At 69.5% G+C, this 12486-nt stretch overlaps 4 non-coding genes and 1 pseudogene across 4 annotated transcripts; all 5 read left to right on the top strand.

Annotated features, from left to right (window-relative positions):
* Positions 1 to 1975: 1975 nt before the first annotated feature.
* On the top strand, positions 1976 to 2094 carry LOC149124247 (5S ribosomal RNA). The gene has a single exon (XR_016215630.1). It is a non-coding gene; the product is annotated as a 5S ribosomal RNA (ribosomal RNA).
* Positions 2095 to 4437: 2343 nt separating this feature from the next.
* On the top strand, positions 4438 to 4546 carry LOC149124248 (5S ribosomal RNA; annotated as a pseudogene).
* Positions 4547 to 6880: 2334 nt separating this feature from the next.
* Positions 6881 to 6999, top strand: LOC149124249 (5S ribosomal RNA). The gene has a single exon (XR_016215460.1). It is a non-coding gene; the product is annotated as a 5S ribosomal RNA (ribosomal RNA).
* A 2341-nt stretch (positions 7000 to 9340) lies between these two features.
* LOC149124250 (5S ribosomal RNA) lies at positions 9341 to 9459 on the top strand. Its single transcript, XR_016215461.1, has one exon. It is a non-coding gene; the product is annotated as a 5S ribosomal RNA (ribosomal RNA).
* Positions 9460 to 11954: 2495 nt separating this feature from the next.
* LOC149124251 (5S ribosomal RNA) lies at positions 11955 to 12072 on the top strand. Its single transcript, XR_016215642.1, has one exon. It is a non-coding gene; the product is annotated as a 5S ribosomal RNA (ribosomal RNA).
* Positions 12073 to 12486: the final 414 nt, after the last annotated feature.

Genomic DNA, 12486 nt, shown 5'->3' on the forward strand with positions numbered 1-12486 from the left:
GCCGCACCAGCAGCTCCCGGCACCTGCACTCCCACCGCCCCTCCCGGGCTCCTGTCTCCCAGGGAGCCCAATGACTGTGACCACGACCACGACCACGACCACCGCCCGAAGACGACGCCAGGGCGCGGTTGCCCACCACTCAGGGCCCGGTGCCTCGCGCAGCCCAACCCGCGGGCCCTCTGCGCCACCTGGCCGTGCGGCGGCCACGCGCCACAGCCGCGGAAGCCCTCCAGAGCGCAAAGGAGGGACCCCACACCAAGCCTCGCAGGCAATACAGGCACCCTCTCCCTCTGTCTCTGACTTACACCAACACCTACACGTCTCTCTCTCTTTCTCTCTCTCTCTCTGTCTCTCTCTCCTCTCTCTGTCCCCCTCTCCCCCATCAGCCCTGACTCACACAGCATCCAAACGGGGCACCCTTTTGGCAGGCCAGGCAGAGACCCGCGGCCACAGGCTGCGTGCCCACAGGACCTCCCCGGGACAGAGGGTCCGTGGCAGGCAGGCAGCACACAGCCTGTGGTCTCTGTGGGGAGCAACTCGGATTGGACTGAGTTACTGGAATTAAGACTTATTCTATGCATCTGCTCTCCCACAATATGGCGCTGGGAGAGGAGAAAACAGCTTCTATGCAGCTGCCTCTTGCCAACTTGAGTGATGACCTCCAGGAGCTGATCCTGCTCCTGATTGGAGGAGAGCAGCGTACTTGGCGTGTGGGCAGCCGAGTTGGGATTGGCGGAAGAGGACTATAAAGGAGGAGAGAGACAACATGCACCAGGAACATCTAAGGGGAACACCTGTGCAGCCCCCGAGAGAGCCGGCCGGCCGGCCGGCGGTGTGCCGCTCCCCCGCGGAAGTGGGGAATGTGGCAGGGGGAACCGCCCTTCCACGGAGGTGGAAGGGACGGTAGCCAACCCGGGAAGAACCAGCAGCAAACCCGGGGAGGGCCGAGCAGACGAAAGAACAGCGCAGGGTCCTGTGTCGTTCCTCCATGAAGAGGGGGAGCGACAGTCTCGAACTGGCTGCCGGGCTGGAGGGTGCGGGTCGCGCTGAAGCGCCCCACCCTCCCGTGAGGGAACGGGCGCTGAGGACGGAAATCCCTCTGTGCCACGAAGGGTGTCGGGGTGTGCGACTGTGTGCCCCTTGTGTAGGCGTGTGTGTGTGTGTGTGTGTGAGTGCCCACGCGAGCGTGCGGCGGGGGTGATTCCGTGCGCTGCCGCCCTCCTTCCCGACCTGCTGCCCCACTTGGGCCCCCGTGACCGAGCGGGGACAAGGGTCCCCAGGCCCTCAGCTGTCCTCGCGGCGTGGGAGTGTGTGGAGGCGCGGCGGCCGTGCCGGGGGAGGGCGGGCGACCTGTGCGTCAGCGGTGGGGGGGCTGCTGGCGGCCGGGTAGGAGGGAAGGCCCGGGCCGCGGTGGTGTGGGGCGCCGAACCCCCTGGTGCCGGGACCCGCGAGCCGCGGGGCGCAGCCCTGGGCAGGCGTGGAGGCTGCCGGGCACGGCTGGCGTGTGGCTGGGCGATGGCGGCAGGCAGGGGATCCGGCCTAGAAAGAGAGAGTAGGAGTTCCCTGTGGCCAGCGGCAGCCGGAGGAGGTTGGCTCCCCTTGGCTTGGCGGCAGCGTGCCGACTGGGCGCCCGGTGCTGCAGGTCCTGGGCTGGGCAGGCGGAGGGCTGGAGTTCGGGCACTGGTGCAGGGCTAGGCGGAGGGCGGCTGAGGAGGAGGGGGGGGGAGGAGGAGAAGAGAAGAGAAGAGAAAAGAGGGAGGAGGCGGAGGAGAAGCGGCAGCGGGAGCGGGAGCGGGAATGGGAATGGGAATGGGAATGGGAATGGGAGTGAGAGCGGGGAGCGGGCAGGAGGAGGAGGAGGAGGAGGAGGAGGAGGAGGAGGAGGAGGAGGAGGAGGAGGAGGAGGAGGAGGCGGCGGCGGCGGCGGCGGCTGTGCGGGCGCGCACTCAAGAGGGGCCTGGAGGCGGCCTCTGGCGTCTACGGCCATACCACCCTGAACGCGCCCGATCTCGTCTGATCTCGGAAGCTAAGCAGGGTCGGGCCTGGTTAGTACTTGGATGGGAGACCGCCTGGGAATACCGGGGGCTGTAGGCTTTTGCCCCGCGGCACCCTCCCCTTTTGCTCGCCTTTGGCTGGCTGCCTAGCCACGCCCCCATCCGCCAGCCCGCACGCCGGGACCCCTGCGACCCCCAACGCAGCTCCAGCAGGGGGCAGAAGCCCGACCCCTCCACCTGGCAGCCCCAGCCCGCCCGCGCCTCGGGCCTGGGCCTGGGCACGGGCACGGGCACGGGCACGGGCGGGCCGGCCAGCTGTCCCCGGCTGCCGCAGCCCCACCGCCAACCCCGGGGCCCACCCCGGGACACAGGCCACGCCCCGCGCCATCCAGCGCGCCCCCTCCAACCCCAAACCAGCGACTCACCGCCCGCCAGGGCGCTCCCCTGCCGGCCGCCCCAACCCCGCAGCCCGCCGCACCAGCAGCTCCCGGCACCTGCACTCCCACCGCCCCTCCCGGGCTCCTGTCTCCCAGGGAGCCCAATGACTGTGACCACGACCACGACCACGACCACCGCCCGAAGACGACGCCAGGGCGCGGTTGCCCACCACTCAGGGCCCGGTGCCTCGCGCAGCCCAACCCGCGGGCCCTCTGCGCCACCTGGCCGTGCGGCGGCCACGCGCCACAGCCGCGGAAGCCCTCCAGAGCGCAAAGGAGGGACCCCACACCAAGCCTCGCAGGCAATACAGGCACCCTCTCCCTCTGTCTCTGACTTACACCAACACCTACACGTCTCTCTCTCTTTCTCTCTCTCTCTCTGTCTCTCTCTCCTCTCTCTGTCCCCCTCTCCCCCATCAGCCCTGACTCACACAGCATCCAAACGGGGCACCCTTTTGGCAGGCCAGGCAGAGACCCGCGGCCACAGGCTGCGTGCCCACAGGACCTCCCCGGGACAGAGGGTCCGTGGCAGGCAGGCAGCACACAGCCTGTGGTCTCTGTGGGGAGCAACTCGGATTGGACTGAGTTACTGGAATTAAGACTTATTCTATGCATCTGCTCTCCCACAATATGGCGCTGGGAGAGGAGAAAACAGCTTCTATGCAGCTGCCTCTTGCCAACTTGAGTGATGACCTCCAGGAGCTGATCCTGCTCCTGATTGGAGGAGAGCAGCGTACTTGGCGTGTGGGCAGCCGAGTTGGGATTGGCGGAAGAGGACTATAAAGGAGGAGAGAGACAACATGCACCAGGAACATCTAAGGGGAACACCTGTGCAGCCCCCGAGAGAGCCGGCCGGCCGGCCGGCGGTGTGCCGCTCCCCCGCGGAAGTGGGGAATGTGGCAGGGGGAACCGCCCTTCCACGGAGGTGGAAGGGACGGTAGCCAACCCGGGAAGAACCAGCAGCAAACCCGGGGAGGGCCGAGCAGACGAAAGAACAGCGCAGGGTCCTGTGTCGTTCCTCCATGAAGAGGGGGAGCGACAGTCTCGAACTGGCTGCCGGGCTGGAGGGTGCGGGTCGCGCTGAAGCGCCCCACCCTCCCGTGAGGGAACGGGCGCTGAGGACGGAAATCCCTCTGTGCCACGAAGGGTGTCGGGGTGTGCGACTGTGTGCCCCTTGTGTAGGCGTGTGTGTGTGTGTGTGTGTGTGTGTGTGTGAGTGCCCACGCGAGCGTGCGGCGGGGGTGATTCCGTGCGCTGCCGCCCTCCTTCCCGACCTGCTGCCCCACTTGGGCCCCCGTGACCGAGCGGGGACAAGGGTCCCCAGGCCCTCAGCTGTCCTCGCGGCGTGGGAGTGTGTGGAGGCGCGGCGGCCGTGCCGGGGGAGGGCGGGCGACCTGTGCGTCAGCGGTGGGGGGGCTGCTGGCGGCCGGGTAGGAGGGAAGGCCCGGGCCGCGGTGGTGTGGGGCGCCGAACCCCCTGGTGCCGGGACCCGCGAGCCGCGGGGCGCAGCCCTGGGCAGGCGTGGAGGCTGCCGGGCACGGCTGGCGTGTGGCTGGGCGATGGCGGCAGGCAGGGGATCCGGCCTAGAAAGAGAGAGTAGGAGTTCCCTGTGGCCAGCGGCAGCCGGAGGAGGTTGGCTCCCCTTGGCTTGGCGGCAGCGTGCCGACTGGGCGCCCGGTGCTGCACTGCAGGTCCTGGGCTGGGCAGGCGGAGGGCTGGAGTTCGGGCACTGGTGCAGGGCTAGGCGGAGGGCGGCTGAGGAGGAGGGGGGGGGAGGAGGAGAAGAGAAGAGAAGAGAAAAGAGGGAGGAGGCGGAGGAGAAGCGGCAGCGGGAGCGGGAGCGGGAATGGGAATGGGAATGGGAATGGGAATGGGAATGGGAGTGAGAGCGGGGAGCGGGCAGGAGGAGGAGGAGGAGGAGGCGGCGGCGGCGGCGGCGGCGGCGGCGGCGGCGGCGGCGGCTGTGCGGGCGCGCACTCAAGAGGGGCCTGGAGGCAGCCTCTGGCGTCTACGGCCATACCACCCTGAACGCGCCCGATCTCGTCTGATCTCGGAAGCTAAGCAGGGTCGGGCCTTGGATGGGAGACCGCCTGGGAATACCGGGTGCTGTAGGCTTTTGCCCCGCGGCACCCTCCCCTTTTGCTCGCCTTTGGCTGGCTGCCTAGCCACGCCCCCATCCGCCAGCCCGCACGCCGGGACCCCTGCGACCCCCAACGCAGCTCCAGCAGGGGGCAGAAGCCCGACCCCTCCACCTGGCAGCCCCAGCCCGCCCGCGCCTCGGGCCTGGGCCTGGGCCTGGGCCTGGGCACGGGCACGGGCACGGGCACGGGCACGGGCGGGCCGGCCAGCTGTCCCCGGCTGCCGCAGCCCCACCGCCAACCCCGGGGCCCACCCCGGGACACAGGCCACGCCCCGCGCCATCCAGCGCGCCCCCTCCAACCCCAAACCAGCGACTCACCGCCCGCCAGGGCGCTCCCCTGCCGGCCGCCCCAACCCCGCAGCCCGCCGCACCAGCAGCTCCCGGCACCTGCACTCCCACCGCCCCTCCCGGGCTCCTGTCTCCCAGGGAGCCCAATGACTGTGACCACGACCACGACCACGACCACCGCCCGAAGACGACGCCAGGGCGCGGTTGCCCACCACTCAGGGCCCGGTGCCTCGCGCAGCCCAACCCGCGGGCCCTCTGCGCCACCTGGCCGTGCGGCGGCCACGCGCCACAGCCGCGGAAGCCCTCCAGAGCGCAAAGGAGGGACCCCACACCAAGCCTCGCAGGCAATACAGGCACCCTCTCCCTCTGTCTCTGACTTACACCAACACCTACACGTCTCTCTCTCTTTCTCTCTCTCTCTCTGTCTCTCTCTCCTCTCTCTGTCCCCCTCTCCCCCATCAGCCCTGACTCACACAGCATCCAAACGGGGCACCCTTTTGGCAGGCCAGGCAGAGACCCGCGGCCACAGGCTGCGTGCCCACAGGACCTCCCCGGGACAGAGGGTCCGTGGCAGGCAGGCAGCACACAGCCTGTGGTCTCTGTGGGGAGCAACTCGGATTGGACTGAGTTACTGGAATTAAGACTTATTCTATGCATCTGCTCTCCCACAATATGGCGCTGGGAGAGGAGAAAACAGCTTCTATGCAGCTGCCTCTTGCCAACTTGAGTGATGACCTCCAGGAGCTGATCCTGCTCCTGATTGGAGGAGAGCAGCGTACTTGGCGTGTGGGCAGCCGAGTTGGGATTGGCGGAAGAGGACTATAAAGGAGGAGAGAGACAACATGCACCAGGAACATCTAAGGGGAACACCTGTGCAGCCCCCGAGAGAGCCGGCCGGCCGGCCGGCGGTGTGCCGCTCCCCCGCGGAAGTGGGGAATGTGGCAGGGGGAACCGCCCTTCCACGGAGGTGGAAGGGACGGTAGCCAACCCGGGAAGAACCAGCAGCAAACCCGGGGAGGGCCGAGCAGACGAAAGAACAGCGCAGGGTCCTGTGTCGTTCCTCCATGAAGAGGGGGAGCGACAGTCTCGAACTGGCTGCCGGGCTGGAGGGTGCGGGTCGCGCTGAAGCGCCCCACCCTCCCGTGAGGGAACGGGCGCTGAGGACGGAAATCCCTCTGTGCCACGAAGGGTGTCGGGGTGTGCGACTGTGTGCCCCTTGTGTAGGCGTGTGTGTGTGTGTGTGTGTGTGTGTGTGTGAGTGCCCACGCGAGCGTGCGGCGGGGGTGATTCCGTGCGCTGCCGCCCTCCTTCCCGACCTGCTGCCCCACTTGGGCCCCCGTGACCGAGCGGGGACAAGGGTCCCCAGGCCCTCAGCTGTCCTCGCGGCGTGGGAGTGTGTGGAGGCGCGGCGGCCGTGCCGGGGGAGGGCGGGCGACCTGTGCGTCAGCGGTGGGGGGGCTGCTGGCGGCCGGGTAGGAGGGAAGGCCCGGGCCGCGGTGGTGTGGGGCGCCGAACCCCCTGGTGCCGGGACCCGCGAGCCGCGGGGCGCAGCCCTGGGCAGGCGTGGAGGCTGCCGGGCACGGCTGGCGTGTGGCTGGGCGATGGCGGCAGGCAGGGGATCCGGCCTAGAAAGAGAGAGTAGGAGTTCCCTGTGGCCAGCGGCAGCCGGAGGAGGTTGGCTCCCCTTGGCTTGGCGGCAGCGTGCCGACTGGGCGCCCGGTGCTGCACTGCAGGTCCTGGGCTGGGCAGGCGGAGGGCTGGAGTTCGGGCACTGGTGCAGGGCTAGGCGGAGGGCGGCTGAGGAGGAGGGGGGGGGAGGAGGAGAAGAGAAGAGAAGAGAAAAGAGGGAGGAGGCGGAGGAGAAGCGGCAGCGGGAGCGGGAGCGGGAATGGGAATGGGAATGGGAATGGGAGTGAGAGCGGGGAGCGGGCAGGAGGAGGAGGAGGAGGAGGCGGCGGCGGCGGCGGCGGCGGCGGCTGTGCGGGCGCGCACTCAAGAGGGGCCTGGAGGCAGCCTCTGGCGTCTACGGCCATACCACCCTGAACGCGCCCGATCTCGTCTGATCTCGGAAGCTAAGCAGGGTCGGGCCTGGTTAGTACTTGGATGGGAGACCGCCTGGGAATACCGGGTGCTGTAGGCTTTTGCCCCGCGGCACCCTCCCCTTTTGCTCGCCTTTGGCTGGCTGCCTAGCCACGCCCCCATCCGCCAGCCCGCACGCCGGGACCCCTGCGACCCCCAACGCAGCTCCAGCAGGGGGCAGAAGCCCGACCCCTCCACCTGGCAGCCCCAGCCCGCCCGCGCCTCGGGCCTGGGCCTGGGCCTGGGCCTGGGCACGGGCACGGGCACGGGCACGGGCACGGGCGGGCCGGCCAGCTGTCCCCGGCTGCCGCAGCCCCACCGCCAACCCCGGGGCCCACCCCGGGACACAGGCCACGCCCCGCGCCATCCAGCGCGCCCCCTCCAACCCCAAACCAGCGACTCACCGCCCGCCAGGGCGCTCCCCTGCCGGCCGCCCCAACCCCGCAGCCCGCCGCACCAGCAGCTCCCGGCACCTGCACTCCCACCGCCCCTCCCGGGCTCCTGTCTCCCAGGGAGCCCAATGACTGTGACCACGACCACGACCACGACCACCGCCCGAAGACGACGCCAGGGCGCGGTTGCCCACCACTCAGGGCCCGGTGCCTCGCGCAGCCCAACCCGCGGGCCCTCTGCGCCACCTGGCCGTGCGGCGGCCACGCGCCACAGCCGCGGAAGCCCTCCAGAGCGCAAAGGAGGGACCCCACACCAAGCCTCGCAGGCAATACAGGCACCCTCTCCCTCTGTCTCTGACTTACACCAACACCTACACGTCTCTCTCTCTTTCTCTCTCTCTCTCTGTCTCTCTCTCCTCTCTCTGTCCCCCTCTCCCCCATCAGCCCTGACTCACACAGCATCCAAACGGGGCACCCTTTTGGCAGGCCAGGCAGAGACCCGCGGCCACAGGCTGCGTGCCCACAGGACCTCCCCGGGACAGAGGGTCCGTGGCAGGCAGGCAGCACACAGCCTGTGGTCTCTGTGGGGAGCAACTCGGATTGGACTGAGTTACTGGAATTAAGACTTATTCTATGCATCTGCTCTCCCACAATATGGCGCTGGGAGAGGAGAAAACAGCTTCTATGCAGCTGCCTCTTGCCAACTTGAGTGATGACCTCCAGGAGCTGATCCTGCTCCTGATTGGAGGAGAGCAGCGTACTTGGCGTGTGGGCCAGCCGAGTTGGGATTGGCGGAAGAGGACTATAAAGGAGGAGAGAGACAACATGCACCAGGAACATCTAAGGGGAACACCTGTGCAGCCCCCGAGAGAGCCGGCCGGCCGGCCGGCGGTGTGCCGCTCCCCCGCGGAAGTGGGGAATGTGGCAGGGGGAACCGCCCTTCCACGGAGGTGGAAGGGACGGTAGCCAACCCGGGAAGAACCAGCAGCAAACCCGGGGAGGGCCGAGCAGACGAAAGAACAGCGCAGGGTCCTGTGTCGTTCCTCCATGAAGAGGGGGAGCGACAGTCTCGAACTGGCTGCCGGGCTGGAGGGTGCGGGTCGCGCTGAAGCGCCCCACCCTCCCGTGAGGGAACGGGCGCTGAGGACGGAAATCCCTCTGTGCCACGAAGGGTGTCGGGGTGTGCGACTGTGTGCCCCTTGTGTAGGCGTGTGTGTGTGTGTGTGTGTGTGTGTGTGTGTGTGTGAGTGCCCACGCGAGCGTGCGGCGGGGGTGATTCCGTGCGCTGCCGCCCTCCTTCCCGACCTGCTGCCCCACTTGGGCCCCCGTGACCGAGCGGGGACAAGGGTCCCCAGGCCCTCAGCTGTCCTCGCGGCGTGGGAGTGTGTGGAGGCGCGGCGGCCGTGCCGGGGGAGGGCGGGCGACCTGTGCGTCAGCGGTGGGGGGGCTGCTGGCGGCCGGGTAGGAGGGAAGGCCCGGGCCGCGGTGGTGTGGGGCGCCGAACCCCCTGGTGCCGGGACCCGCGAGCCGCGGGGCGCAGCCCTGGGCAGGCGTGGAGGCTGCCGGGCACGGCTGGCGTGTGGCTGGGCGATGGCGGCAGGCAGGGGATCCGGCCTAGAAAGAGAGAGTAGGAGTTCCCTGTGGCCAGCGGCAGCCGGAGGAGGTTGGCTCCCCTTGGCTTGGCGGCAGCGTGCCGACTGGGCGCCCGGTGCTGCACTGCAGGTCCTGGGCTGGGCAGGCGGAGGGCTGGAGTTCGGGCACTGGTGCAGGGCTAGGCGGAGGGCGGCTGAGGAGGAGGGGGGGGGAGGAGGAGAAGAGAAGAGAAGAGAAAAGAGGGAGGAGGCGGAGGAGAAGCGGCAGCGGGAGCGGGAGCGGGAATGGGAATGGGAATGGGAATGGGAGTGAGAGCGGGGAGCGGGCAGGAGGAGGAGGAGGAGGAGGCGGCGGCGGCGGCGGCGGCGGCGGCTGTGCGGGCGCGCACTCAAGAGGGGCCTGGAGGCAGCCTCTGGCGTCTACGGCCATACCACCCTGAACGCGCCCGATCTCGTCTGATCTCGGAAGCTAAGCAGGGTCGGGCCTGGTTAGTACTTGGATGGGAGACCGCCTGGGAATACCGGGTGCTGTAGGCTTTTGCCCCGCGGCACCCTCCCCTTTTGCTCGCCTTTGGCTGGCTGCCTAGCCACGCCCCCATCCGCCAGCCCGCACGCCGGGACCCCTGCGACCCCCAACGCAGCTCCAGCAGGGGGCAGAAGCCCCGGGCCCTTGGATGGGAGACCGCCTGGGAATACCGGGTGCTGTAGGCTTTTGGCTCCGCGGCACCCTCCCCTTTTGCTCGCCTTTGGCTGGCTGCCTAGCCACGCCCCCATCCGCCAGCCCGCACGCCGGGACCCCTGCGACCCCCAACGCAGCTCCAGCAGGGGGCAGAAGCCCGACCCCTCCACCTGGCAGCCCCAGCCCGCCCGCGCCTCGGGCCTGGGCCTGGGCCTGGGCCTGGGCACGGGCACGGGCACGGGCACGGGCACGGGCGGGCCGGCCGGCTGTCCCCGGCTGCCGCAGCCCCACCGCCAACCCCGGGGCCCACCCCGGGACACAGGCCACGCCCCGCGCCATCCAGCGCGCCCCCTCCAACCCCAAACCAGCGACTCACCGCCCGCCAGGCGCTCCCCTGCCGGCCGCCCCAACCCCGCAGCCCGCTCGCACCAGCAGCTCCCGGCACCTGCACTCCCACCGCCCCTCCCGGGCTCCTGTCTCCCAGGGAGCCCAATGACTGTGACCACGACCACGACCACGACCACCGCCCGAAGACGACGCCAGGGCGCGGTTGCCCACCACTCAGGGCTCCGGTGCCTCGCGCAGCCCAACCCGCGGGCCCTCTGCGCCACCTGGCCGTGCGGCGGCCACGCGCCACAGCCGCGGAAGCCCTCCAGAGCGCAAAGGAGGGACCCCACACCAAGCCTCGCAGGTACAGGCACCCTTCCCTCTGTCTCTGACTTACACCAACACCTACACGTCTCTCTCTCTTTCTCTCTCTCTCTCTGTCTCTCTCTCCTCTCTCTGTCCCCCTCTCCCCATCAGCCCTGACTCACACAGCATCCAAAACGGGGCACCCTTTTGGCAGGCCAGGCAGAGACCCGCGGCCACAGGGCTGCGTGCCCACAGGACCTCCCGGGACAGAGGGTCCGTGGCAGGCAGCACACAGCCTGTGGTTCTCTGTGGGAGCAACTCGGATTGGACTGAGTTACTGGAATTAAGACTTATTCTATGCATCTGCTCTCCCACAATATGGCGCTGGGAGAGGAGAAAACAGCTTCTATGCAGCTGCCTCTTGCCAACTTGAGTGATGACCTCCAGGAGCTGATCCTGCTCCTGATTGGAGGAGAGCAGCGTACTTGGCGTGTGGGGCAGCCGAGTTGGGATTGGCGGAAGAGGACTATAAAGGAGGAGAGAGACAACATGCACCAGGAACATCTAAGGGGAACACCTGTGCAGCCCCCGAGAGAGCCGGCCGGCCGGCCGGCGGCCGGCCCCCGCGGAAGTGGGGAATGTGGCAGGGAACTGCCCTTCCACGGAGGTGGGAAGGGACGGTAGCCAACCTGGGAAGAACCAGCAGCAAACCCGGGAGGGCCGAGCAGACGAAAGAACAGCGCAGGGTCCTGTGTCGTTCCTCCATGAAGAGGGGAGCGAAGGCCTTAACCTGGCTGGGCCGGGCTGGAGGGTGCGGGTCGCGCGAGCGCCCCCACCCTCCCGTGAGGGAACGGGCGCTGAGGACGGAAATCCCTCTGTGCCACGAAGGGGTGTCGGGGGTGTGCGACTGTGTGCCCCTTGTGTAGGCGTGTGTGTGTGTGTGTGTGTGTGTGTGTGTGTGAGTGCCCACGCGAGCGTGCGGCGGGGGTGATCTCCGCGTGTGCGCTGCCGCCCTCCTTCCCGACCTGCTGCCCCACTTGGGCCCCTGTGACCGAGCGGGGACAAGGTCCCCAGGCCCTCAGCTGTCCTCGCGGCGTGGAGTGTGTGGAGGCGCGGCGGCCGTGCCGGGGGAGGGCGGGCGACCTGTGCGTCAGCGGTGGGGGCTGCTGGCGGCCGGGTAGGAGGGAAGGCCCGGGCCGCGGTGGTGGGGCGCCGAACCCCCTGGTGCCGGGACCCGCGAGCCGCGGGCGCAGCCCTGGGCAGGCGGGAGGCTGCCGGGCACGGCTGGCGTGTGGCTGGGCGATGGCAGGCAGGGGATCCCGCCTAGAAAGAGAGAGTAGGAGTTCCCTGTGGCCAGCGGCAGCCGGAGGAGGTTGGCTCCCCTTGGCTTGGCGGCAGCGTGCCGACTGGGCGCCCCGGGTGCTGCACTGCAGGTCCTGGGCTGGGCAGGCGGAGGCTGGAGTTCACTGCGCAGGGCTGGGGCGGAGGGCGGCTGAGGAGGGAGGGGGGGAGGAGGGAGGAAGAGAAGAGAAGAGAAAAGAGGGAGGGAGGCGGAGGAGAAGCGGCAGCGGGAGCGGGAGCGGGAATGGGAATGGGAATGGGAATGGGGAGTGAGAGCGGGGAGCGGGCAGGAGGAGGAGGAGGAGGAGGCGGCGGCGGCGGCGGCGGCGGCGGGCTGCGCGGGCGCGCACTCAAGAGGGGCCTGGAGGCAGCCTCTGGCGTCTACGGCCATACCACCCTGAACGCGCCCGATCTCGTCTGATCTCGGAAGCTAAGCAGGGTCGGGCCTGTTAGTACTTGGATGGGAGACCGCCTGGGAATACCGGGTGCTGTAGGCGGCCCCGCGGCACCCTCCCCTTTTGCTCGCCTTTGGCTGGCCGCCTAGCCACGCCCCCATCCGCCAGCCCGCACGCCGGGACCCCTGCGACCCCCAACGCAGCTCCAGCAGGGGGCAGAAGCCCGGACCCCTCCACCTGGCAGCCCCAGCCCGCCCGCGCCTCGGGCCTGGGCCTGGGCCTGGCCTCGGGGTGGTCACACGGGCACAAGTACGGGGCACGGGCGGGCCGGCCAGCTGTCCCCGGCTGCCGCAGCCCCACCGCCAACCCCGGGGCCCACCCTGGACACAGGCTACGTCCTCCCGGCGCCATCCAGCGCGCCCCCTCCAACCCCAAACCAGCGACTCACCGCCCGCCAGGGCGCCCCTGCCGGCCGCCCCAACCCCGCAGCCCGCCGCACCAGCAGCTCCCCGGCAC

The sequence above is a fragment of the Oryctolagus cuniculus genome, chromosome 10, assembly GCF_051225735.1.
Source record: "Oryctolagus cuniculus isolate XC-2025 breed Fujian yellow rabbit chromosome 10, ASM5122573v1, whole genome shotgun sequence".
NCBI lineage: Eukaryota > Metazoa > Chordata > Mammalia > Lagomorpha > Leporidae > Oryctolagus > Oryctolagus cuniculus.